At 31.6% G+C, this 27,133-nt stretch overlaps 1 long non-coding RNA gene across 1 annotated transcript; it reads right to left on the bottom strand.

Annotated features, from left to right (window-relative positions):
- Positions 1-2,214: 2,214 nt before the first annotated feature.
- On the bottom strand, positions 2,215-26,216 carry LOC148278326 (uncharacterized). Its single transcript, XR_015823219.1, has 2 exons — positions 25,430-26,216; positions 2,215-2,527 (listed from the first exon to the last, which is right to left on the bottom strand). It is a non-coding gene; the product is annotated as an uncharacterized LOC148278326 (long non-coding RNA).
- Positions 26,217-27,133: the final 917 nt, after the last annotated feature.

The following is a 27,133-nucleotide window of genomic DNA, read 5'->3' as shown; positions in this document are numbered from 1 at the left end:
ATCATGTTAGGTTTTAATTTTTGTACATTTATTAGGGGGTTTATGATAGACGCCGCGCAACCTCCCTATCCCACTATACCAAAGGTTACCACTGACTGGAAAAGAGCAAAACACACAGTTCTGAGATTGCCAAAGTCCAAGATGTTCCAATGACTCTTTATAAAAAAATTGTCTAATGTTTAGTACCATCGTAAATTGAAACAATTATTTAGTTAAAATTTTAACCAAAAATTCAGTCACTACATTGCAAGGTAATTAATATTACTATTAACTAGCATGTGTAAACCTTTAAATCTGTATCATCGATAATTTGTTTAAACAATTCATTAGTTCTTATTAATTTGGAATTTTTATTTAAATCTTAAAGTAGGGCACACATACCATACATATTGTTATGTGTGTTCTAATAATAACATTGCAAATATATTTAATTTATAAATTGTTTATCACATATGTCTTGACCATTATTTTAAATTTTGATATGTTTTTTCTTCATAAATATTTTTTTCCATTTCGTAATACTTTTTAATTGCTTTAAATAAAATTGAATTTTGTGACTTTGCCTTTTTCCTAAATGGAAGTCTAATTTTGTTCTTTTCTCTAGTATTGTGATCGTGTTCATGCTGGTTCCGATCATTTTTTTTCCAAAATTCTGTTTTTTTATTAGAGTTTATAATTTTATGAACAAATATCATTGTATTGTAAAATATTCTTTGTTTATAGGTTAATAATTTCATTTCATTTACCATCGACTTTACCCTCGTATATCTGTTTTTTTTCAAAATGATTCTAAAGGCTTTATTTTGTAATACAGTTAGTTTATCTATGTTTTCTTTGTTTGATAAAAATAAAATGCTACTACAGTAGTTAACGTGTGGTTCAATAATTGCTTTGTAAATAGTTTTGCAGGAGTCCTTATCAATAAATCTTCTGATCCTTCCCAAAATTGATATTTTTTTTGCAATCTTATTTATTACCATCTTAGCGTTTTGGTGAAATGTAAGTTTTGAATCCAACATTACACCTAAATATTTAATTTCAGTGACTTCATTAAGTTTTTTATTTTCTATTACAATTGATGGTGTAATTTCTATTCTTTTGTTTCCTATATTCATATATTTAGTTTTGTTAACATTTAATTTTAATTTATTAATTTTTAGCCACAGTTTGGATCGGTAGTCTGGTCACTAAGTTACACAACTCACATTAATTTAATTTAATCTGTGCAAGAAAAATCATCGTATCCTAACATTTAAATGTAACCAGGGCAGAACCCTTCAGTCTTATGATCAGCGCCTAGAACATTTTGATGTAGATAAGTTGGAATTAAGGAGACAGATTTTAGACTTGATATATCTTTATAAAATGATTCATTGTAATGTTGATTCTACATTTTGTTTAGAGAATGTACCCCCGAATGTCCCCAGTCGGCGAATGACATCGTCCACAACATTTTATCTTCCAACCTTTATAATAATATGGCGCACTTAAATGTATTACCACGTATGTTGAGATTTTATAATAATGTAGAAAGTAATGCTGATATTGATATCTTTAACGATACATTAAATAATTGTAGAAAAACTTGGACGCAATTTATAAAATCAATTAGTCACTCGTGTTAGTTAGGTACAATAATTAGTAATTGTCTTTTATAACAATCATAGAATTCAATTAAGCTAGTCAATTTAAAAAAAAACTATTATAAACTTTTTTGTATATATACAGGGTGTTCATTAAACCCTATCACATCCAAAACCACGATGATCACTATAAGCTAAAAGACATATTGGCACATTAAAATATTTTTTTAGAACTAATAAAAATTTAAAAAATAAAATATCAAAAAAAGCAAATGGTTGTTTACATCTGCAAGGGTGAAACGAGGAGGGGAAGGGGGAATCTGATTTTGCGCTGCGCTCCCCTCACTTCTCCCCTGCAGAAGTAAGCAACCATTTGTTTTTTTTAAATATTTTATTTAAAAAATATATATTTGTTCTAAATATTTTTTTTAATGTGCTAGTAAGTCTTCTTGCCCATACGGATCATCGTGGTTTCGGATGTGACAGTGTTTTAAGAACACCCTGTATGTGCATGCTGTGTTCACATATAATTGATGAACAAAATCTAAAATAACAATTTGTGATTATTAAACCAATGTATGTGAATAAATAAAATAAAATAAATGAACATTGCAAAAATAAATAAATAAAAACTCACCATGTGTTGAAGAAACAGCGAAAACCAGGAACGATACTATGTACATCAGCGGTGAGCATCCCCTCCTCCGATTAGAAAGAAAACTTAAATCCGAAATTTGAACTCCCGCCATCTTGCCTAACGCGCTGAATTCAAAATGGCCGACCATCGTAAATGTCAATTTCTAGAGCAGCACTCGGATGCATTTACTGTAATGGCCTCGCTGCCATGTATTGGGCACTCGGAGCGCACTTCGGGTGATAATTTTGAAATTAACATGAGGATAATTTTTAATTTATCCAAGTCTCTGGAAGCCGGTCATCGGATTCTGAAAAGAAGCGAAAAAGAACATTTGAGCTTAATACAATACAATACAATACATTAAGTTTATCAACAATATTTTGAGATGGTCCAAAATTTTGTATACAATGACTGACTCCCTGGGAAGCTGTTCATATTAACCTTAATTTATTAATTAACCTATTACAACAGAGATGAAGAATATTGAAGAAAAAGTAATATAGAAGTTTACCACTTTACACAATGTGTAACATTCACCATTCTGCCCATATTTGAACATCTACATTCCTTTGATTCTTTCATTTGTTGATGTTTGTGAATTATAAAAAATGGATAGTGGAGCTAGGTAGAAGTAAAATGGATTGTCTCATTCGCCCATGCCAATATTGAATCAACTGCTCCACAAGTGTATAGCTTATATTAGATTTTTGTTATTTTCATTGTGTGTTTTGTAATATAAATAATATAGATGTACATAAATACCTTGTTTTTAGAACTGTCTAAATATTTGTTAATTATGTTTGTTTTTTAAGTTAGTCTTCTTTGTGTATTTTCAAATGTAATTTCAAAAAAGTATATTGTTAAGTCTCCTCGGCACGGGAAACCCCAGTGAGGTCACATTATTTTTACTATTATATATAGTTCGTAAGCGAAAAATATGAATAAATAAATAAAAATAAATAGAGCTGAAACCTTTATTTATGCGGGTGAGATTCATCTAATTTAATTATTTCACCTACATACTATGCAACGCGTGAAGTTTTTTTACAATTTCTATACTTCTTCATGGACAAGGTGGATTTATTAACAATATTTTGAGTTTGTCAAAATTTTTGTAGAAACAGCTCCCCAGGGAACTGAATCCAGTCCTTGTCTACAAAAATTTGGAGAAAAAAAAATCGGGCGTTGCGCGTTGCCTAGAGTATGCAGGTGATTTTTTACATTTTTATTTATTTTTCAAAAACATACAAAAATTAAAATACAAATTATCAAGTCCTACTGAACTGCATAAAATGCCGTTCAGTAGGACTTGACAGCGTTGCCTTGACAGTTGTGACGTCAAGATTCGGGACAATGTTCAAAGAATCAAAATTTAAAACAAATTTTAAATTAAAAATAAATGCACATATAAATAGTGTAGCGAGAGATTTTTTTGAAAAATATATGTAAATCAAAACACGTAGTACTTCATATAATTGGTACACATATTATTTTTATTTTTATTTTTTTAAATAAAAACCTTTATTAGCATAAAAAAACAATACATTCAGTAAAAAAATGGAACACTTAAGGTTGAACTTGCCATAAAAGAGTCTAGCTCTTGTGTTTGGCAAAATATATTGTACTATATTTTTTATGTTTAAGTAACATGTATTCTTGGCAAATATATATACTTTATTTATTATATATACGGCCTAAGCCAATAACAACAGTTACATGAAGAAACATAAATGCAAGAAACTGAACAAAAAGAACATAAAACAATCAACCAAAGACAAACAAGGTCAAAACAATAATTGTATATAATATATTAAAAAAACGAAAGACCAAAAACTTTGAGCTAAACCATGCCAATCCAACTTCATCCCACACTGTTTAGTCGCGAAGAGATCTACGAAAAGCCGAAAGATCTATCCCAAAAAATTCCAAGTCGTGTGATGAATTGACTAATCTACACATTCTGGACATTGGGGCATAAAAACCAAAGTTGCTCTTAGAAGATTTTATAAATAGCAGATTTTGACTTCTGGTGACACGGTTGGGAACATGAAAAGAAATTGATTGCAACAGAGATGGGACATCACTTAAAGCATTAAGTATTTTGAAAATGCATATAAGGTCCATCTCAGTTCTACGTCTCTCCGATGAAGACAGATTAAGAGATTGCTCTATTTCAAAATAAGAATAATTACCCGTTTGTAATCCGAGCAACCAAGCCACTTTTCTTAAAAAACGGTGTTGGACAGACTCGATATGGTCAATATGAGTCGTGTAGAATGGAAACCAAATAGGAGAAGCGTATTCTAGATGGGGTCGAACTAGTGAGCAATAAAGAGTTTTGATGGTATTAATATTTTTGAAGTCCGCCGTCACTCTATTGATAAAACCGAGAAGTTTGAGAGATTTGTTTACAATATTATCAATGTGTTCACGATAGGAGAGTTTACTATCTAAAGTAATGCCAAGATCCTTTATTGACGAAACCATTGAAAGGGAAGTATTTTTTAGTTTGTAGTTGAATTGTATAGGTTTTTTTCGTCGCGAGAAAGATATTATTTTACATTTGTCAATGTTAAGTTGAAGACAATTGATGTCGCACCATTCATTAAAACAATTAATATCATGTTGAAAAAGAAGACAATCCTTGGGAGATTCAATCAGTTTAAGTACCTTGTTGTCATCAGCAAAAAGCCAGAATTTTGTATTTCGAAAAACATTGATAATATCATTCATAAAAATATTAAATAATAATGAAGCAACGATTTTTGATTACTTACATTTGATTATCTGGGCATTTACAATTAAGTAGTTTTAGTTTTTCTTTTTTATGTTATTGTTTTATTAGTATAGGACTACTAATGCTCCAAAGATAAAAAAATCTCCATCTAAGAACAGGCTGAGCCATGTTAGATGGAGACTATCATAAACAGAAAATACTCCGTTTTTATTTTACATTAATTAGTTTTATATAGATTCCCTGTTATTAAGTATGTAAACTAATGTTTTGCAATAAATTTATAAAAATAAAAATAAAATAAAATGTTCTAAACTAATTTAAATGACTCGAACAAATAAACAGTTTTTTCGGGAATTCAAAATTACAAATTTAAAAGTATTTTTCATACTACTAATAATTAGCAAAAAAATCATTTTTTACTGGACAATATTTCATAGACCTGTATTACTTTAAAAGTGTATAAAAAAAACCCTGATATTTCCCTATTCTGTAAGCCATGGATAAAAAACTTTTTTTTTTTGCTTATTTATTCAGAAAAAGTATACCTATTACTACAACGAAATACATTCTTTTCATTTATTAATAACTGTGTACATACATTTAGTAGTGACAGAGACATAGTTTATATCGACATAATCAGGAACGACCCATGCCTGTGAAATGTCCCGACTCGCTAGAAAATCCGTTTTGAGTCGGAGCACTTTTAATGCATTCATAAACATACATACACACACGTATAAACATATATATTCCATTTTGATTCCCGTCTACTACGCTATGATTCATTCCCACCTATCTTATCTATCATGGGGTTTTGCCAGCAAAAATCAGATCTCGGAAATACAAGTTCTTCAGAACAGAGCTCTAAGAAACATTCTTGGACTTAAATGGGATTCCCATGTCAAGGATATCTACCGACAAACAAAAATACTTCCTTTTAAGGTGATGCCACTGCATGACATAACCAATACTATTTTAAATATCATCAACTATTCTGCTCACACAAATTTGAAATACACATTTGGTCATGATATTCACAATCACAATACGCGTTACTCAGGGAATCTTCATGTGTCTTAAGTTTCGCTCAACAAAGTTCGGCCGTAGGTTTTTGGAAAATATTGGCCATTCCGAATATAATAAACTGCCCGATGAGCTAAAACACGAAAAATTTAATAAAAAATCCAGAAGGGTCGCAATTGAAAAATATTTCTTAAATCTTTTTGATAGTGATAATTATTAATGTAGTTTATATAAGATGGTGTTTTATGTTTCTTTTACAATAATGTTTTCTTTCTATCTCGGATGTATTAATATGTATGATATTATGTATTGTTAACAAAATGTTTTTTCTTATGTACGGTCCCAAATGAGTTTCTTTAATAACTCCTGGGAGCGTAATATGTACTTTTTGTATTATATGTTTTATTGATAATAAAAAATAAAATAAAAAAATATTTTATACATATCATTAATACTTTACACATTACACAGGTTGTTCTTAAAACCCTGTCACATCCGAAACCACGATGATCAGTATGAGCAAGAAGACATATTGGCATATGAATATATTTTTTCAGAACGAATAAAATTAAAAAAAAAAAAAAAAAAAAAGCGAATGGTTGCTTACTCCTGCAGGGGTGAAACGAGAAGGGGGAAGGGGGAGTCTGATATTGCGCCGCGCTCCCCTCACTTCTCCCCTGCAGAAGTAAGCAACCATTTGTTTTATTTTAAGTTTTATTTTTTTTTAGTTAAATTTTTCTTTGTTCTAAATATTTTTTAAATATGCTTATATGTCTTCTTGCCCATACTGATCATTGTGGTTTCGGATGTGACAGGGTTTAAAGAACACCTGTATAGATATAATATTTATATTTATATGAACGTTCCTTTAACGTTAAAAAAAAAAAAACAATTCTTGTATACATAAAGAGGAGTGACGTCTTTAAATAATGTGTAAAAATTTTATTTCAATCTAAAACATGAATTACAAAAAAATACAGTGTTATCAATGAATGTTACATAAAAAAGAACTATGAAAATATTTTTTTTACTTCTTTCTTAGACAAGTATTTTTGAATGGACTTTGAATAAAATTTATACACTGTATTATATCTGCTATTTTATTATAATTTTGTACGCCCCAAACGATGTTTTTGAGAACCCTTTCTTAAGGATGTTTCGCGTTAGATTTCTTGGTAGACCATTAAATTATTCAACAGCATAAAATGTACGTCGACAGATGTATCTACGTATAGAAAAAATGTGAGAATTATCAACCAACCGCGACCCCCCCAGTCTACCGTCTGACTGTCGAATTAAAACAATCATTTGTTTCCACGGTTGAAAAGATTTTAATGCTGATAGCCGATGTTTAAAACGACATCTTTATTTTTTAAAAATATTTTTATTTACGTAGGACTCATTGAATATCCCGCTAACGTCAATCAATTATTTTATTTTTATTTATTTTATTTTTATTTTATTAGGGAAATCAACAGTTCTACATACATATTTTTAGTAAACAAACAGATATAGTGTATAAACTCAGAACCAATAACAGATTTCCACATAGTATACAAAGTTAGTAAAGAATATATATATTACATATCAAATAAATACATACAATTTATACATATAAAAATGTTATTTTCAAGTACTCAATAAACAAAGATTTTTTAAATATTAATTTTAAGAACATTAAGTTACTGTAAATTGGGCGGGATAAGGACAAAAATGCTTGAAGATAGGATAAGGAGGGGGGGGGGGGGGGAGATGTACATATTTATTATTATAATGTCTACTAAGTTACATAATACATTTTTAGTTTAAATTTTAAATCTGACAGAGTGATGTTTGTATAATCTATATTTTTAAATTTTGTATTGTACATTGAAAAAGTCCTACGAAAAAAAGCATTTTTAACATACGATGTTTTACTTGTTGGTACATGAAACAGGTGGTACCGTCTACAAATCCTGGCTGGCACATGTATTTTTATTAAACCAAGCAGCTCTGTACAGTCAACCATTCCTGTCACAATTTTGTAAAGCAGTAGTTGGTCCGCACACACTCTGCGGTATTGTAGAGAAATGATTCCATGGAAGGTGGAGACAGTGAGAGTAGATACATAAGAAATACCGGTTTTGTATTTAAGGTACTTTATAAATTTGTTTTGAATATTTTCTATTCTACTTATATATATGGCATACTGGGGATTCCATATCTGAGAGGCGTATTCCAAATGGCTTCTGACAAATGTATAATATAATGAAATAAGGGCCTTTGGATTATTAAAGTGTTTACTCATTCGAATTATGAAACCTAACATGCTCAATGCTTTGGAGGTAATTTTATTGATATGCGATTCAAAAAGTAGTTTTGAGTCTAAAACAATCCCAAGATCTTTAATTTCGTGCTTAAACTATATTATAACTATATAATGCATTTCAACAAGCAATAAATTAAAATAGACAAACAAATAAACACAAATCTACTATTGCCAAACAGTTAAAAATATTCTGCGATTCTCATTTTTTTATCTCCAACCAGGGTCCCAATTACAATAGGCAGTTAATAGAGTTATCTTTATTTTACACACAACAACAACAAATACAACAGTCGACAGTGATATAATAACTTTTTTTTTTAAATACGGTTTAAAGACAGACCAGCAAAGTTTCTAAATAAAAATCATACATATTATTAATGTGTAGATTGATTTGGTGTTTATTTTGTAGAACTCCATATTTAAACTTATAATTTGAAATCAAACACTGATTTGAGTCTACTGAACACTTTATTTTATTTTTACAAATATAAACATATAAAAATAAAAACTTCGTGACAATTGTTTCGCCTTATTAGGGCATTTTCAAACGAATGTGAAGATTATTTGGATTGAATGTCCTTATATAGTTATATAATTCAAGGTACAACAGTGAACAATTAGAAATTAATAAATATCTAAATAATCCTAATTTTAAAATAATAAATGAACAAACCAACCTAATATCTTCACCACTATTAAACATATTTAAATAGACTGTTATTCTTCACTTTGTTCCTTTTTGTATACGCTTATATGACGCGTAATTAATAGATGAATCATGTTACAATCGCATTGATATATTTGATAAGAAATTCTTAAAAATAGAAATATTGTATAATAATACATTTATGTTTATATAAATTCCCTCATAATATTTCAATCATGTTTTAAAATTAAAATGAACAGCAACCTGTTATAATACTATTGATATTTTTTCGACAACAATTATCTAAATTTACAAAACTATAAGGCTTCATTAATTATCTCACAATTACTTGTATGTCAATAAATATTTACTTTGTTATATTTTCCCCGAAATTCAAATACAAATACCTAAATTCCCCATTACCTATTAAACACTTAACCTCACCCTAACCATCGGTTTTTCCCTCAATTATGATTAATGTACTTGCTATAGTTCATAAGATTATTTTTATTTTATACTTAAGTACCTTGAATTATATAACTATATAAGAACATTCGATCCAAATAATCTTCACATTCGTTTGAAAATACCCTAATAAGGCGAAACAATTGTCACGAAGTTTTTATTTTTATGTTTATATTTGTAAAAATAAAATAAAGTGTTCAGTAGACTCAAATCAGTGTTTGATTTCTAATTATAAGTTTAAAATTATTAATGTGTGTTATCTTTGACTGCCTATAAAGAAAAAACCGATAATTGTGTACGAAAATGAGTTTATTTGCATGAATATTTAAAGTATCTTCGTCGGTAACCTATTATTGAACATGTTTAGAAGAAAAAAATGCATGCATATTCTGCTTTTCATACAAAAAACCTCATTTTACTTTGTAGATAAAATTGAAGATACGGATTAACTTCCCATTGTAATCGGGGCCCTTGTGCTGTAAAAACAATGGGGTATTTTCAGCCAGGAGGAATATCGGATTAAACTTACAGTACGTTAGGGGGGGCCGATTTTTTTTCCCCGAATTTCGAAACGAAAGGGGTCTAAAAAGCTGCCTTTTGGATTATTTGGAATGCAAAAAATATTTGATACTACTTTTGGTCATTAACCGGAGCTTGAAGTATCCGAAAAAGTCATTTTTTGCGCTAAATCGGCAGTCATTTCGTATTTAAGTAAGAAAATCAGTGCAATTAAAGTTTATAATGTGCATTAAACCTTATTGAATAAGCATCTAAGGGAGTGAGTTGCACTTTGTTTTGCAATAAATGGGTAGCATTGTTTTAATGAGCCATTGTTTTCGTCGTTTTCGCCAAGCGCTCAACGGAATCAGTTCCGGGGAGTGTAAACTATTCGCATTTCGGTAGTTTTAAAACGTGTTCGAATTTGTAATGTGATTAAATTATATCTTTACCAACAATTTTTTTTTTCAATATTGATAATTAACAAAATTTTCAGACAGTTATAAACTTCAAAGCTTGGTTAAGGGCCAAAAGGAGTATGGAATATTTTTAATAATAATTTTTATCTTCAATGTATACCAAAGTGCAACTGTTTAGACCCCTTTCACTTTGATATCTAAAAAAATAAAAAACTTCATACATCATCTGCCCACTCTACTGTACATGTTAAAAATTATAAAAAAACTCTTAATGTTTATAAAAGTCCTAATAATCTATAATTTCATTTAAAAAATACTTATTCTCAAAAACGCAATTTTATTAAGTTGGTTATGAATTTAGTCACACGAGTCCACCTAACAGTACCTCCCAAGGGCGAATCGTGAATAGAAGCGATTATGGGCAGCTTACCATTATTTGACAATACATAAAAATGTTTTACAGTATCTTTATTTACAGAAATGCACTGAAATCTACTTTGGCAAACAAATGTTTATGGCAGGAGGCTAAACTAGCAGTTCACAACAGAGTTCTAGTGCCAACTCTAATGTATGGGAGCGAAGTATGGAATTGGAAAAATGATGATGAAAGTAGATTGAATGCTGTCGAAATGCGATCCCTCAAGCGAATGTGTGGTAAAACGATATATGATAGGTGCACAAATGTCGAGATCCGTAAAGTGTGTAAGGCTGAGACATGCATTATCGACATAATCAAGAAAGGCGGCCTCCGTGGTGTAGTGGTCAAGACGCTTGACTCACAGACGGAAGGTTCCGGGTTCGATTCCCGGTGAGAACACAAAAATTAAATGTGATTTTTCTCAAGCCTGGGTGTTCTGTGATGTAATTCACCGCTGTAATTGGGCCTCCTGGCCTGTTGTGGTGCAAAAAAAAAAAAAAAAAAGGGTGCTGCGTTGGTTCGGACATGTAGAGCGAATGGACAGCGAAAGAACGGCTAAAAGGTTGATGGATGCAGAAATAGATAAAGACCGAGAAAGACATGGCATGACCAAATCCTACAAATACTTGAAGATGGACATGTCAAAAGTCGGAATAATCGGCGCGCGAAGATGTATGAATGTAGAGGAAGCGAGATATGTACGCCAAGATAGAGTGATGTGGCGTTCTATCCTCTCTGCCCACCCTTGCGGGGAAACGGCGTGATGGTTTGTTTGAAAAATAAATACAAAAATTGTAAAATTATAAATCAATAAAACGAAAGACGAACAATCGTCAACATCTTCGTCCGCTCAAATCCGGCTGCGGTAGGCGAGGCTTTTTACGGGAGTAAAAACAATTCTCACATCTCACAACATATTCGAGATTTGCACTGGTTAAAAAAAGCCCAGAGAAAATAAAGTACAAGCTTTGCTAGACAGTATTTAAATCCCTTCATGAAATGGCTCGGAGATACCTATCGAACCTTTGTATTAGGGAAAATACATGTCAAAGAAAATCTACTCTTAGGCCAGCATTTGATTCAGGAGGAAAACTTGTCGAAATCCGGCGCTCCCCAAACACTAGATTTCAACGCTTATCAGTTCATGGTTTACCTCTTCCTTCTAATTCTCAAGGCACTCTCTTAATACCCATCCACAATTCCTCTTTTTTTCTGACTCATATAGTATCCATGCCGCTCCACTGTGGAATCATCTCTCATCCACCATCAAAGATGTTACTACGGTATCTCTGTTTAAATCACGCCTGAAGAAACATATCCTTTCTCTTCCTTAATCTCTCCTCCTTTCCTCTTTCCTCTTTTTTCCTTTTCCCCATTGAGTAATAGTTTTGATTTAACAAACAAAACAAAAAAACAAACCATCACGCCGTTCCCCCTAAGGGTAGGCAGAGAGGATAGAACGCCACAACACTCTATCTTTGCATACAGATCTCGCTTCCTCTACATTCATACATCTTCTCATGCACGCGCGCCGATTATTCCGACTTTTGACATGTCTATCTTTAAGTATTTGTTGGATTTGGTCATGCCACGTCTTTCTCGGTCTTCCTCTATTTCTGCATCCATAAACAAATACGTTTATTTGTATATGTATATGTCTTTAGCTTTTCAATCTTTATTTTCTATTGAATATGTTCTGTTACTTGAATTATAAAAATAAAATAATTATTTTATTGGTTGGTTGGAAGAAATTGCCATTTGGCAATAAGCCCGCCAATATACAATTAACATTATGAACAAAAAGTTTAAATAAATAAATAGATTTGGAGATCGTGATTTTGCCTTTGCCGGCCCCTCTGCCTGGAACCGTTTGCCTTCAAACTAACGAATCATCGACAGTCCCAGTCAGTTCAGATCCCAACTAAAATCCCACTTCTTTAGATTATCATATCCTCAATTTGAAATCAGAAAATATAATATGTCACTTTAGTTTTTATTTTTAAATATATTTGAACCCCTGTATTTAGTGTAGCCTTACGTTTCAAGTACAAGACTAAGGTACTCGGAAAAAATCGTTTTTGTTTGTCTTGGATATGAGATGTTCGATCACTGATTTTGGTTTATTACCTTGATGAGTCCAATCACCATTGTTGCAAAGTCCAAGAACAATGGCGCGTGATAACTACTTTTTACAACAGTGTGGATATCTAATAAAGATATCCCATCTTTTCTGCATTCTGCTCCAAGATTATGGCGTTGTAAACTGAAGAATGGGCACTGAAATACCATATGTTCGATACTCTGTGAAGAAATATCATCGCATGGACAATAGTCAGCATTCCTTCATTTAAACCTACATAGGTAACTTCTCATAGCTCCGTGTCCGGTAAAAATTTGGGTTGTTTCGAAAGTACTTTGGTGATGACGACGGAAGTTTGCTGCATCAGCCAGCGCTGGGAAAAACATTTTAGTGATTTTACCTGTAAAAGAGCGCGGTAATGATCCTCCCAACGCTGCTGCGTTTTTTTGTTTTATACGGCGTTTAGCAAAGCTAAGAGGAAATTCTGAGAAAAAAGGTGCCGTTCTTTTACAAGTTGCGGCTCTTGCTCGTTCATCCGCTCTCTCATTTCCTACGATACCAGCATGTCCTCTTCTCTAGCATATTTAAACAATCATCCCTCTCATTTTTAAATGCTTAATTTTGCTCTAAATATCTACAATTAATGGATTTACCGACCGAGTATCAGTTATAGCTTGAACGCCTGAACGACAATCTGATAATATTTTTGCAATAACCCACCTCTGGTGGTTTTTTTAATAGCTATTCGAGAGCTTCTCGTATTGCGAGTAGTTCAGCTTGAAAAACTGAGCAGAAGTTGTCTAATTTGAATGTTCTGCCTGGTAATTCTTTATCAACCTCAATAGGAACGAATGCCGCTCCCACTTTGCCGTCGAGCAGGCTACCATCCGTAAACATTCTTATTTTATCGGGAGCATAAGGAGGTATATCTTTGTCGAGTAAAATAACACTTTCGGGAATTCTTTCACACGGGTGAGGTAAATCAAAGTAGTTTGCAGTAATCATCCCTCTGATTTTAGATGCTTAATTTTACTGTGAATATCTACAATGAATGGATTTACCGACCGAGTATCAGTTACAGCTTCATATATAGTCACTTTAGTTTAGTTAGAATGTTAGTTTAGGTAAACAATTGTAAAGAGCCCTTGAGATGATTTTTCACAAAAAAAGCGCCATTTAAATCATATCTGACACGTTATTTTTTTTTTAATACAATGCTTTTCATATAAATCAACATAAATATATAAAATTAGCTTAAAAACAAAAAAAAAAATCATTTGTTGTTCTTGAAAAAAAGTATTTAATGTCTCTTTTTTTAGTAAATAATTGTCTTAAACACTCTGATAAATAGGCTTGTTTTTGCGTTTTTTATCAATTTTCGGAAACAGTTTCATGTTTGAAAAAACTGATAAAATCGATTTGATCGGTACGTGATCATTTATCAGTAATTTCCCATCACTATTGACATTAGTTTGGCAGCTGTCATTTTAATCAAGCTATATTTTAAGGACTAAGTGTTGTCGCAAGAGGCAAAATTAGCAGATCACAACGGAGTCCTGGTCCCGACCCTAATGTATGGGAGCGAAGTATGGACTTGGAAAAACAGGGATGAAAGTAGGCTAAATGCTGTCGAAATGCGATCTCAAAAATAGCGCTATTTAAATCAGCCAAATATTATTATTATTTTTAACCGGCATCCGGCAACCGGCAACCAGGATAGAGTACCTGCCCCCTGCATCCCAGATTCACGCAGGCACTTCAAACTTTCCACTTTTCACATCCCTCTCGCTCTCAAGAGCTCTCTGCAGATTGTCAACCCAGAAAGGGGAAAAATAACTGGGGCACATCACGACCTATGCTAAACCAGCTATACTATACTATAGTGCGGTACGCTGTACCCTCCAACCCGCAACAAAACCAATATTGTTAATGCCTAGACTTTCATATTCCCCAGTCATTCATTCATCTCTGATGAGATATTTATAAATATACCCGCAAACGATAAGCGCACTGAAGTTTGCGAAAAAAAAAAACGAATATCATTCAATTTTGTACAAGGTCTGTATTTCATTAAATTAAATATTTTATTGTATCCCTAGAGGTGAGTGTCAGTGGTATGCAACCATCCTCCCCACCATCAAGTTTTGATGAAAGTACATCGGTTTATACCGACAGGTCCAGAACCCCTCGATACGTTTATCTACTTATTAACAGTGCCAAAAATTTTGTTACACCGAGCAATTTTTCCTTAAATTATGTTTTATTTAAATTTTCAATCGTTTTGAGGTTGGCACATTTTTCTTAAAAGCCCATTAAAAATATGAGAGAGAAATAAGGTCACTAACTACAGAAGATATGTCAAAATCAGATATTATTCCGACATCTTTAAACAAAACATTTATAATCCTCGACATACATGGAAAACAATCAATACGATTCTTGCAAACAGTCCACAAAATCCAAAAAAAGATATTCAGTGTCTTAAAGTTAATAATATCGAGATTAAAGAATCAAAGCAGATATGTGAAGAGTTTAATAATTTTTTTCTATCTGTCGGATGTAATTTGTCTAGAGCTATTACATCTTATCCAGATGACAAAAATACAATTTATACTGAACCTAAAGCCATGCATTCAATGTATATAGGAAGAACACATAGATCAGAAATTCTTAAAAATATTTCAAAACTTAGGCAGCGAGCTGCCCCAGGACTAGATGGCATTACTCCTGCTGTCCTTGGAATCTGTAAAGATGAGCTAGTTGAACATTTGGTATTTCTCATTAATACATCATTGTCGTGTGGTATGTTTCCGGACCAACTGAAGATAGCTAAAATAATTCCAATTCATAAAGATGACTGCAAAAAAGACGTTTCTAATTACCGGCCTATCTCGATACTCCCAGTATTTTCTAAAATATTTGAACTAATTTTAAAAGATAGGCTCACTAAATTCTTGACCGACAATAAAATTCTTACGTCCCAACAGTATGGATTTCGAAAGTTTTCAAATACTAAATGTGCTGCTTATGACTTTGTCTTAAATCTACAAAAAAAATAGATGTTGGTGAATTTGCTGCAGCTATATTTATAGACTTAAAAAAAGCTTTCGACAATGTGGACCATGAGATTCTATTGGATAAGTTGAAACACTTAGGCATAGTTGGCATACCTTTGAAAATATTTCGAAGCTATCTCACTGACAGATACTGTGCGGTTCAAATCGGAAAAGAATCTAGTGATCTAGGTAGGATAACTTGTGGAGTTCCGCAGGGGTCAATCCTTGGTCCACTCTTGTTCCTTATTTATATTGATGATATCACTAAGTGGGGGTTAAAGGGGACTCTTCAATTGTATGCCGATGATACTGTCATTTTTTATCATAATAGTAACCTAAAAGAACTAGAAAAAATAATGAAGACAGATTTCGATAGTCTTGCCGACTGGATGCGATTAAACAAATTAAGTTTGAATATGAAAAAAACATCATATATGATTTTTGGGAACAAACAGGATTTGAAAATTAATATTTCTCTAGGAACTGGCTATATTGAAAAGACCAATGTTACTAAATACTTAGGACTATATATTGACTCTCAACTTTCATGGAAATACCAATATGAACATGTTAAATCAAAAATAGTACCCGTAACTGGCGTTTTGCATAGACTTCGTGGTCTGCTTCCTCACTCTGTTTTGTTTGCCGTCTATTACGCTATGATACATTCTCACCTATCCTATTTATGCTGTATTTGGGGTTTCGCTAACAAAAACCAGATTTCTGAGATTCAAGTTCTTCAAAACCGAGCTCTGAGAAGCATTCTTGGTTTGAAATGGGATTCCCATGTCAAGGATATTTATCGTAACACAAAAATACTTCCTTTCAAGGTAATGGCACTGTATGACATCACTAACACTATTTCAAACATCATAAACTTTTCTGCTCACACAAATTTAAAACTTACATTTAATCATGAAATTCACAACTATAATACACGACATGCAAAAAATCTTCACATTTCTAAATTTTGTTCCACGAAGTTCGGCAAAAGGTCTCTGGAATACATTGGTCGTATACAATTTAATAAACTGCCTGATGACCTTAAAAATGAAATGTCGAGTGGTAAATCTCAAAGACCAGAAATGAAGACCTATTTCTTGAATCTTTTTGAAAGTGATAGTTTTTAGCTCAGTTTCTGTGAATAGTCTATATATTGTGTTTTAGGTTTAAATGTTTTTCTTTTCTTTTTTTAATATTAAGTTCACAGAATGTTTAAATGTTTTTATTTTCTTTTTTATTATTAATTTCACAGAATGTTTAAATGTTTTTCTTTTCTTTTTTAATATTAAGTTCACAGATTGTTTGAATGTTTTTATTTTCTTCTTTAATATTAAGTTCACAGATTGTTTAAATGTTTTCTTTCCCTTTTTAATATTAAGTTCATAGATTGTTAAAATTTGTTAAAATTTTTATTGTTTAAATGTATACTATGTATTGTTACAAGAAATGTACTATTTTTTTTATGTACCGTCCCAAATGAGTTTTCTCGTACAACTCCTGGGAATATAATATCATGATATTCATGTCTTATATGTTTTATTAATAAATAAAAAAAATAAAAAAAATAAAAAAATAAGTAAATTTTGAATTCGAATTAAATTCTGACATAACTGTCAGTTTCGGAAACGAGTGGCTAGATGCAGGGGCTAGACTAGCTAGATGCTGCCCTATTAACTTACAAGAGCATCTAGCCGTAAAATGTTACCAATGTAAAAAAAAAATTGAGTTATTAATTTTATCCATCTTTTTTACTATCCTCCGGAGTGTACGTATCGAGACGTTAAAGAAGCCGGCTTTATAGTCGCTCGGTAGATAAATACAGACGATCGTTGAGCATACCGTCTTGACAAGTGTCAAAAGTTTTTTAAAAATCATGTTCAAGCGAGCTTTTTTTGTTTGATTTGGGATTTATTGGAGTTTATAATCGCTTTGAAGTGGGCAATTTCTATTACAGAAGCCTATTTAAAATATAAATGATAACTATTTTAAATGTTAATGACATAAGGAACGCGGACAAGTTAAGTATACCGTCTCGATATAGACAGATGAAGATAGCGGTCATAATCGAGGCACAGGTCTGTAAAGAGCCTGGCTACTGCGTGGAAGGCGAGAGTTTACATTTTGCTAAATCACCCCCTCCAAGCCCAGATCCGTAAAGTATAGGGCTATTAGGTAGGGGATGAGCTCTTTTACTTCCTCAGTTTAACCAGCGGTCCCCCGAGGATGAGGCTCCTTTTATGATGCAAATAATCACATACACATAGAATGTGTATAGGTGTTTCCTCATCTGCAATGCAGAACCTACATCTAGAAGTTTCGGAAAGGTTCATTCTAGCGCGGTGTTTGTTCAATCTGCAGTGCCCTGGGCTCTTTTTATATCAATTTTCGGAAACAGCTTCATGTTTGAAAAACTGATAAAATCGATTTAATCGGTACATGATCATTGATCAGTAATTTCCTATCACTATTGACATTATTTTGGCAGCTATCATTTTAATCAAGCTATATTTTAAGGACTAAGTGTTGTCGCAAGAGGCAAAATTAGCAGATCACAACGGAGTCCTGGTCCCGACCCTAATGTATGGGAGCGAAGTATGGACTTGGAAGAACAGGGATGAAAGTAGGCTAAATGCTGTCGAAATGCGATCTCTCAGGCGAATGTGCGATAAAACTATATATATATATATATTTGGATAATTTATAAAGCGCCATTTTTGTGAAAATCGCCTCAAGGGCGCAGTACAATTAATAAATATCCCAGTACGTCTTGCAGCTACAGAGCGCATGGACGGTTGGGATTCTAGTTCCTCGTTTTCAATTAAGATCAATCAAAAATTATAATAGATAGGAGCTAGATTACAGGACGTCTTGCAGCTACAGAGCGCATAGACAGTTAGAAATTTAGCCCCCATTTACACATTTTGAAAATTGACAAATAAATTTAGTGTATTACAAAATAATAATAATATGAATAGTAAAAAGGAGTAAGATTACAACACGCCTTGCTGCTACTAAGCGCATAGATGATTGGAATTCTAGACCCCGTTTACAAAATTAAGGTATTTTAAAGTTGATATATTAAAGCTAGATAACCAATCATCGTGCAGCTACAAAGCGCATGGATGAGAGGAATGCACAAATACGATACGATAGATGCACAAATGTTGAGATCCGTACATTATGTAAGGCTGAGACAAGCATTATCGGGTCATAGAATCGGGTTGTGGTCCCGTGGCTAGTGTCTCGGACTCACGGATCAATGATCCGTGGTTCGAATCCCACTCTACCCCAACTTGATTTCCATTTTCTAATAGTGAATTATTTACAACTCGTTGAAAATGGCCCTCAAAATAAAATATTTGCGTAAATTATAAGAACGCAAATATTTATTTTTATCAAAAAAAAAAAAAAAAAATATCGACAAAAATTAGAAAGGAGCTCTGCGCTGGTTTGGACATGTAGAGCGAATGGAGAGCGAAAGAACGGCTAAGAATATTTACAATGCGAATGTTGATGGATGCAGAAATAGAGGAAGACATGGCATGACCAAATCCTACATATACTTGAAGATGGACATGTCAAAAGTCGGAATAATCGGCGCGCGTGCATAAGAAGATGTATGAATGTAGAGGAAGCTAGATCTGTATGCAAAGATAGAGTGATGTGGCGTTCTCTCCTCTCTGCCTACCCTTGCGAGGAAACGGCGTGATGCTAATTTTGCCTCTTGCGACAAACATTTTTTGCCAAGGTTGATTTAAGTGCACCGTTCACTCTGTTCCGGCCCTGACCATCCTTCCATCCCTAGTAAACATACTTCCCAGATACACAAATTCCTCTACTTGTTTTAGTATAACTCCATTCACAGTGATTGCACATTTAATCATACCTTCATTTCTTTCAAAAACCATCACATTCGATTTATCGATGAATTCAACAATGTTTTGAATACATCCAAATGCTTGCAGACTGTTTACACACTGTGTAACATTCACCATTCTGCCTATGTTCAAACATCCACATTTCCTTAGCTCTCTATCCGGCGACTTAAAAGAGCTGAAACCTTCAATGATGCGGTGAGATTCACCTGGCAGAATTATTTCACCCCTGGGCAACGCCTGAAAATACTGATAAATACACTTTTTCATACCGGTTAATTTAATCGACAACAGATTTTTACCGACGGTGAGTGATACACAGTGTGTGAAGTGACCACTTCAACCAACCAATGACGGATCACAAGCCCTGTATATGCCTAGACTTCCATATTACCAAATCATAAAATGGAAAGACCATATTAGTGAACTAATTCAACGAATTAGATAATGTATATGCATATTTATTAGATTAAGGAATATTTTTAAAATCAATCATTGAAAAATAGCTTATTACTCAATTGTACAATCTTTGTTACAATATGGCATTGTAGGATGAAGTGGTGCATATGCCAATATATTAAACCCTCTTAAAATAGCACATAGATGAATCATTTAAGTACTTTTAAAGAAACCCTCAACATTCAATACGGAAAGTCTATATAAAATATTTAAGGTTCATACAGTAGACACTCTTTATAAAATAAATTCTATTATACAAATTTATCAAGAAGAAAAAATAAAAGAATTTGAGATAAATAAGTCACTCAGATACCAACATAATATTAAAATTCCTAAATTCCACACAAGTCATGGTCAAAAAAGGTTTGTCTTTAAAGCTGTAAAAAATTTTAATAATCTCCCCAATGAACTAAAAACTATTAAAATAATATATCAATAAATAAATTTAAAGTTAATCTAAATAATTTTTTTGAACACGTGTAAAAACAACATTAAATTTTAATTAGTATGAATGTATTATTGGTTTATGTTTTTCCTTTATATATCCCATGTTTTTTTTTTCTTTTTCATGTACTCGTATTTAAAATCATAAAAACTCCGATAAATAAACAAATAAAACGGTGTAAGTCACTCTCCAAGCACAAGAGTTAGTCTCTGTTTTTGGAGTTACAGTGATAACATTTGTTAGATGTGTAAAAGTAGATATGTTTAGAATTTTACAAAAACGTGTATTTTTTATAAAATTTATTAATAAAAACAAAAAAGATATATATTATATGTACCGAGCGACTATTTAAGAGCTCGGCAACACAGATCATTTGGTCTTCCAGAATGCAGGACAAATTACCGTTGTTGATGACTGTGCAGAGAATGATTGGTCTGTTGAACAGCCTACCGAGAGAGGTGGATCTTTTCCATGCTGGGATTACCAGTTTAAGACTCTTCCTCTCTGCTACGGAATATCTAAGGGAACTATGCATTCCAGATGAACTAACTGACAGGCGTCTTACGCTTAGATCAGCTACGTCTTCGGCGAGCGAAAAGGTTATTATACCTCTACGCAAACAGTGCACTAAGTTCGGTGAATGTGGCATGGAATGATCTCCCAGCAGAGGTGCGAGGCTCCACTTGTTCTCTAAATTATTTGAATAAATCCGTAGCATGTGATAACAAAATATTTTTTTTATTTTAAAATTTCATTGACAAACCCTTATGGGTTAATACATTTAACAAAATATTTTTACTTTTAAAATTCACATTCTACTGTTAATAATAATATTTTAAACATCTTTTGTAAAGGTTGTCTGAGTCTTTTGCTTAGTATTGTCTGGTAGTTTATTGTATAATTTCAGTCAATGGTTTATTAGTCTTGACTGTCCTTGTCTCGTTTTAGAATATATATTTTTTTTAAATTTAAATAATATAATTATACATTTTTACAGTATTCAAAATTTCAATTGTTATATTTTTACTAAAACTAAAATCCCACCAAGCCACATTTTGTAGCTTGTTGGTGGATATGATACAAGTAGTTGAATATGATATTTTTCTGATATTTTCGTATTGTGTCCATGTTTACTACAATTTTTTTTAAGTTTTAGTTCTTCGTCTACAATTACTAAATAAATTTTCAGGATTTTAGATAAAAGAGTTCAGTTACATTTAATTGCTTAGTTTGTTTTAAAATTTCTTTAGTTGCTGTTAAATAGGGTAGGTCATGTACTAACTTTAATATATTATTTTGCTGTCTTTGTAGTCTGTTTATATAGTATATTAAAAAAAAACAAATTTCAAAGCTTCAATCAAATTTATTTATCACTAGAATCACTCTGTAAAGCGCCCTTGAACAAAAATGGCGCTATTTAAGTTATCCATAATAATAATAATTATCTATCATAATATGTATAGGTGACTTATTCGTCTTTGTTGACAATTATTTAAATGGACCTTAATAATCTATTGTGCTTTTTTTATCATATTTGTGTAGATAAGTTCTAAATTATATAATCTATGTACATTGTAATTGACGGTAGTTCTGTATTGTACATTAAAATAAATAAATAAATTACCTCCTCAAAAATATTTTCCCTCTTCGTTGAAATAAATTGAGATATAACCTTATTTGTCAAGAAGGTATGTTTTTCTGTAAAATTTTATCAAAATTACACTCGTTTAAATATAAGTGAACTTATTAAGGCTTTTTAGGCTGTAGCCGTGTCAAGTCATAATAATTAACAATAAAAAAATTTACAGTAAAATTAATTAGATTCAAATATAATGACATGTGATGCAATATAATAACAATCCAGAAAAAAAAGAAGTAAGTAATGAATAATAAAATTCCAAATAATACAATTTAAAAAAGACAATCAGAAATAAATATTAGAATGTAAATTATAAATTATACAAATTTATATTCATACATAATCAAATATACAAAACAACAGTATCATTAAAATGGCGTAAGTATAGCCTGTGAGCTCGCCAATACATGACAGATGACATTAACATAACCATAGAAAAACATAGCAGTTGAGCTCTCAGAAGTAAAGCAACGTGAATGCAGCAATGCTTGAACTACATGTCAATAATATTCTAATAATAAATAATATTATTTGGCCATACGGAACTTTAAAGCACACCTTGGTTTAATTACTAATAGTATTTTATCGGTTAGGTAGGTGTATTTAAAAAAAATGTTGCGTAACCTGAAAAAAGCACAAATAATTATGTTTTGATAATTATTAAATGATGTCAGTCACTCAGAGAGTGGCTTTGTGACGTTTTGACATTTTTTATAAGAAATTCATGGCGTAGCCGAAATATTGTAATTAAAACGAGAATGTTTTTGTTGATTGACGTTAGCAGGCGCTACCCAGGGGCGACTTTGTGACGTGAGAAATTACTTTAAAAAAGAGATTTATGGCGTAGCCGAAATATTGTAATTAAAACGAGGATGTTTTTGTTGATTGACGTTAGCAGGCGCTACCCAGGGGCGACTTCATGACGTGATGAAATTATCAATTTAAATATTTTTTTTCATTTTACATAGCGTAGCCGAGATAAGAAATTGCGTGGTGTTTCGAAATTTAACCGTGTAGGTAGCCACCTAGTTACAATATTATTTTTGTATTTGTATAACTCCTGTTTTATAATGTTTATGTATTTATCGCTATAAGAATTAAACTAAAGATAGTTTTTACTTTTAATCGCTATCCGTTTTTTAAATTATGTTTGTAACACTCAGTAATATTTATTTTTCAAGTATTCAATGTTATTTTTGCATTTTAATTAATATTGTTAATATAAAGCGTATTTTTATTTATTCGAATTTACTAGACTGTTTTTATTACAAAAAATAAAAATGCATATTTCTCTATGTATTTTTCTGTTATAAACAATCTATTAAAATAATACACACCAAATTTCCATTGTCTGTTGATTTTATTTGCAATCTTCTTTTTTTTCGATGGTTAACACTCTAGGAAATTCAAAGACAATAAAATTTTTACTGTCATATATTGGCGAGCTCACACGCTATACATAGCCCATTAAAATTAAAAAAATAAAAGTATAATATTAAAATATAGTAGTATTGAAAAAAAACTAAATATAGTATCATTGAAATCAATACAAAAAGATTAATATATAAAAACATTATTGAAATGATAATTGAGATATGGTTTCTATGAACTCACTTTACACTGTAGTGAGAAATAGGAGTAATAAATAATATGCCAAATAAGATTGAGTACTAAATAAAAAAATAGGGCTATGTATAGCGTGTGAGCTCGCCAATATATGACAGTAAAAATTTTATTGTCTTTGAATTTCCTAGAGTTTTAACCATCGAAAAAAAAGAAGATTGCAAATAAAATCAACAGACAATGGAAATTTGATGTGTATTATTTTAATAAATTGTTTATAACAGAAAAATACATAGAGAAATATGCATTTTTATTTTTTGTAATAAAAACAGTCTAGTAAATTCGAATAAATAAAAATACGCTTTATATTAACAATATTAATTAAAATGCAAAAATAACATTGAATACTTGAAAAATAAATATTACTGAGTGTTACAAACATAATTTAAAAAACGGATAGCGATTAAAAGTAAAAACTATCTTTAGTTTAATTCTTATAGCGATAAATACATAAACATTATAAAACAGGAGTTATACAAATACAAAAATAATATTGTAACTAGGTGGCTACCTACACGGTTAAATTTCGAAACACCACGCAATTTCTTATCTCGGCTACGCTATGTAAAATGAAAAAAAAAATTTAAATTAATAATTTCATCACGTCATGAAGTCGCCCCTGGGTAGCGCCTGCTAACGTCAATCAACAAAAACATCCTCGTTTTAATTACAATATTTCGGCTACGCCATAAATCTCTTTTTTTAAATAATTTCTCACGTCACAAAGTCGCCCCTGGGTAGCGCCTGCTAACGTCAATCAACAAAAACATCCTCGTTTTAATTACAATATTTCGGCTACGCCATGAATCTCTTTTTTTAAATAATTTCTCACGTCACAAAGTCGCCCCTGGGTAGCGCCTGCTAACGTCAATCAACAAAAACATCCTCGTTTTTATAACAGTATTTCGGCTACGCCATGAATTTCTTATAAAAAATGTCAAAACGTCACAAAGCCACTCTCTGAGTGTCGCTACTGACATCATTTACAAAAACATAATTATTTGTGCTTTTTTCAGGTACGCAACATTTTTTTTAAATACACCTACCTAACCGATAAAATACTATTAGAATTTAAACCAAGGTGTGCTTTAAAGTTCCGTATGGCCAAATAATAATATTATTTATTACTAGAATATTATTGAATATTATTCAAGCATTGCTGCATTCACGTTGCTTTACTTCTGCGAGCTCAACTGCTATGTTTTTCTATGGTTATGTTAATGTCATCTGTCATGTATTGGCGAGCTCACAGGCTATACTTACGCCAAAAAATACAAAAATACATAATGAAAAAAAATATCAAAATATATAAAAAGCAAATAAAAGTAAAAGTATGGAAGGAAAGCAGAATTGTCCATTCTGCTAATTGCTAATCTCGAACATTAAAAAAATTGACAACCTCGTCCCTATCGAATTGAATATGAAATAATTTATTATATTTATTGTATATTTTTATGTGGGTAGTCAATAAAATAATTAAAGACAAATTCGTAACAAATTTGCACTGACACTTACCTTTTTGTTGTGACTAAATTTTCTTTGGTTTTTAATTTATCCAAAACAATGCAACGTGCAACACAGAGACTAAAATAATTTATTTATATAAAATCATTAACTACAAGACTATTTTTGCGAGAAAGATTTACGAAAACATCGCCATAACAATGAAAATATCGCGGAAAACAATCGGGCTGTATTGACCGATTTTGTTGAAATGGCGTTGTTCAGTACGAAATATGCATTTTTAAGATCTAATATCGATTCACACAATTTCACTTCATTAACACTAGTTGTATTATCTTCAATATCACTGATTTTGAAACAATTCAAGCGCCGAAACAATGATCATTTGCAAATAGAGACTAGGCTGTCTGCCAGCGCGTATTATGCATTTTTTAACATGGTTATTGATTTCGTAGACGAAATGTTATGGTATGCTTCCAGCCAGAAATTTGTTTGTATTTGTTTATATCTAATACTAGAATAAGTATTTACCTAATTAATCGAGAGTTACGATTTTAACAAAGGCGATTATATGCGTTAAACTAGCAAAAACGTCGAAAGTTAACACAAAAAAATATCCGCGGTACACAGAGATATTATGTTTTCACTAAAATGTCACTGTAAACCGAGCTAAACGTGTCATTTAACTCATTGTGGGATGACACTGACTCTTCTTGATCGATAAGAAGCTTCACCGCATCTTTTTTCGTGATACAACAGGATTTTTTTCGACATTTCTTGAAAAAATTCACTCGCGACGGCGGCACATACACAACGCGGTAAACTCTCTCATGACACTAGCTAAAGCGGACGACGTATTGGTTAAAACTGAAAATGGCGGCCGTATCGTTTCGCTTCAAGCCGGCTGTTTTATGTTTCTCACACTCCTTTCTCTCGTGCTTATTACATTTGTCAGAAAGAACTAACGCTAAACATATTTGGCCAATTAAACACGATGGCTTAAAGGTATACCATTATATTAAAATACACATACTTCTATACATCTGTTTCTTTTGTACTCCGTTGCATTGTAACGCGCAAGAAAGAGAGAGAGTTTAAGTGCTGATAACATTTTCGTTCGACCGTTGTTCAACGATTGAACGAACGTTTATATATCTGTTTCTCTCTTTAGCTTGAGAGTTTAAAGAAGCAAACGTTACCAAGTTAGAAGTTTATTATGAAAATTATCAATTGTTCGTATGAAGTGCGTTAGACCTACGTCTGTTATTCATTTTTTATGGCAACATCAAAACCTTTTAAATACATATACCAGATTCGCTTGTAATAAGGATATTATTGTATATCTTAATTTAAAAAAATAGAAATATTAATGATATTTGTTTACTGCATATCATTGTTGAATATTGTATTATTCAACGGGATTTTCTAGAATCTTAACATCTTAGAACTTCCCTGTTATTTTTTAAAAGTCATTTCTGTTTGTGCGGGATGCGTTAAACTTACGTATTTTTTTATATATACTTACCGATACGTACGAAGTTTTTTAATGACAAAAGTGTTTTTGTTTTAAATAATATATCATACACGAATAATATTCATCTGAAAATTTTATTTCTTTAGTTTTTGTCCGTGATTTTACTTTATAATGATTTGAATCTGCATCGTGCTTATTAAATATGGGTATTTCTATTGAAGTTAGATATAAAAAAAACATAAATTATATGAATCACTGACGTATGGTAAATATACACGTTT

Source organism: Micrasema longulum, unplaced genomic scaffold (genome assembly GCF_059751315.1).
Source record: "Micrasema longulum isolate JH-2025_06_02 unplaced genomic scaffold, ASM5975131v1 h1tg000894l, whole genome shotgun sequence".
NCBI lineage: Eukaryota > Metazoa > Arthropoda > Insecta > Trichoptera > Brachycentridae > Micrasema > Micrasema longulum.
Note: the sequence above shows the minus strand (reverse complement) of the source record. Positions and strands in the feature narration are given on the sequence as shown.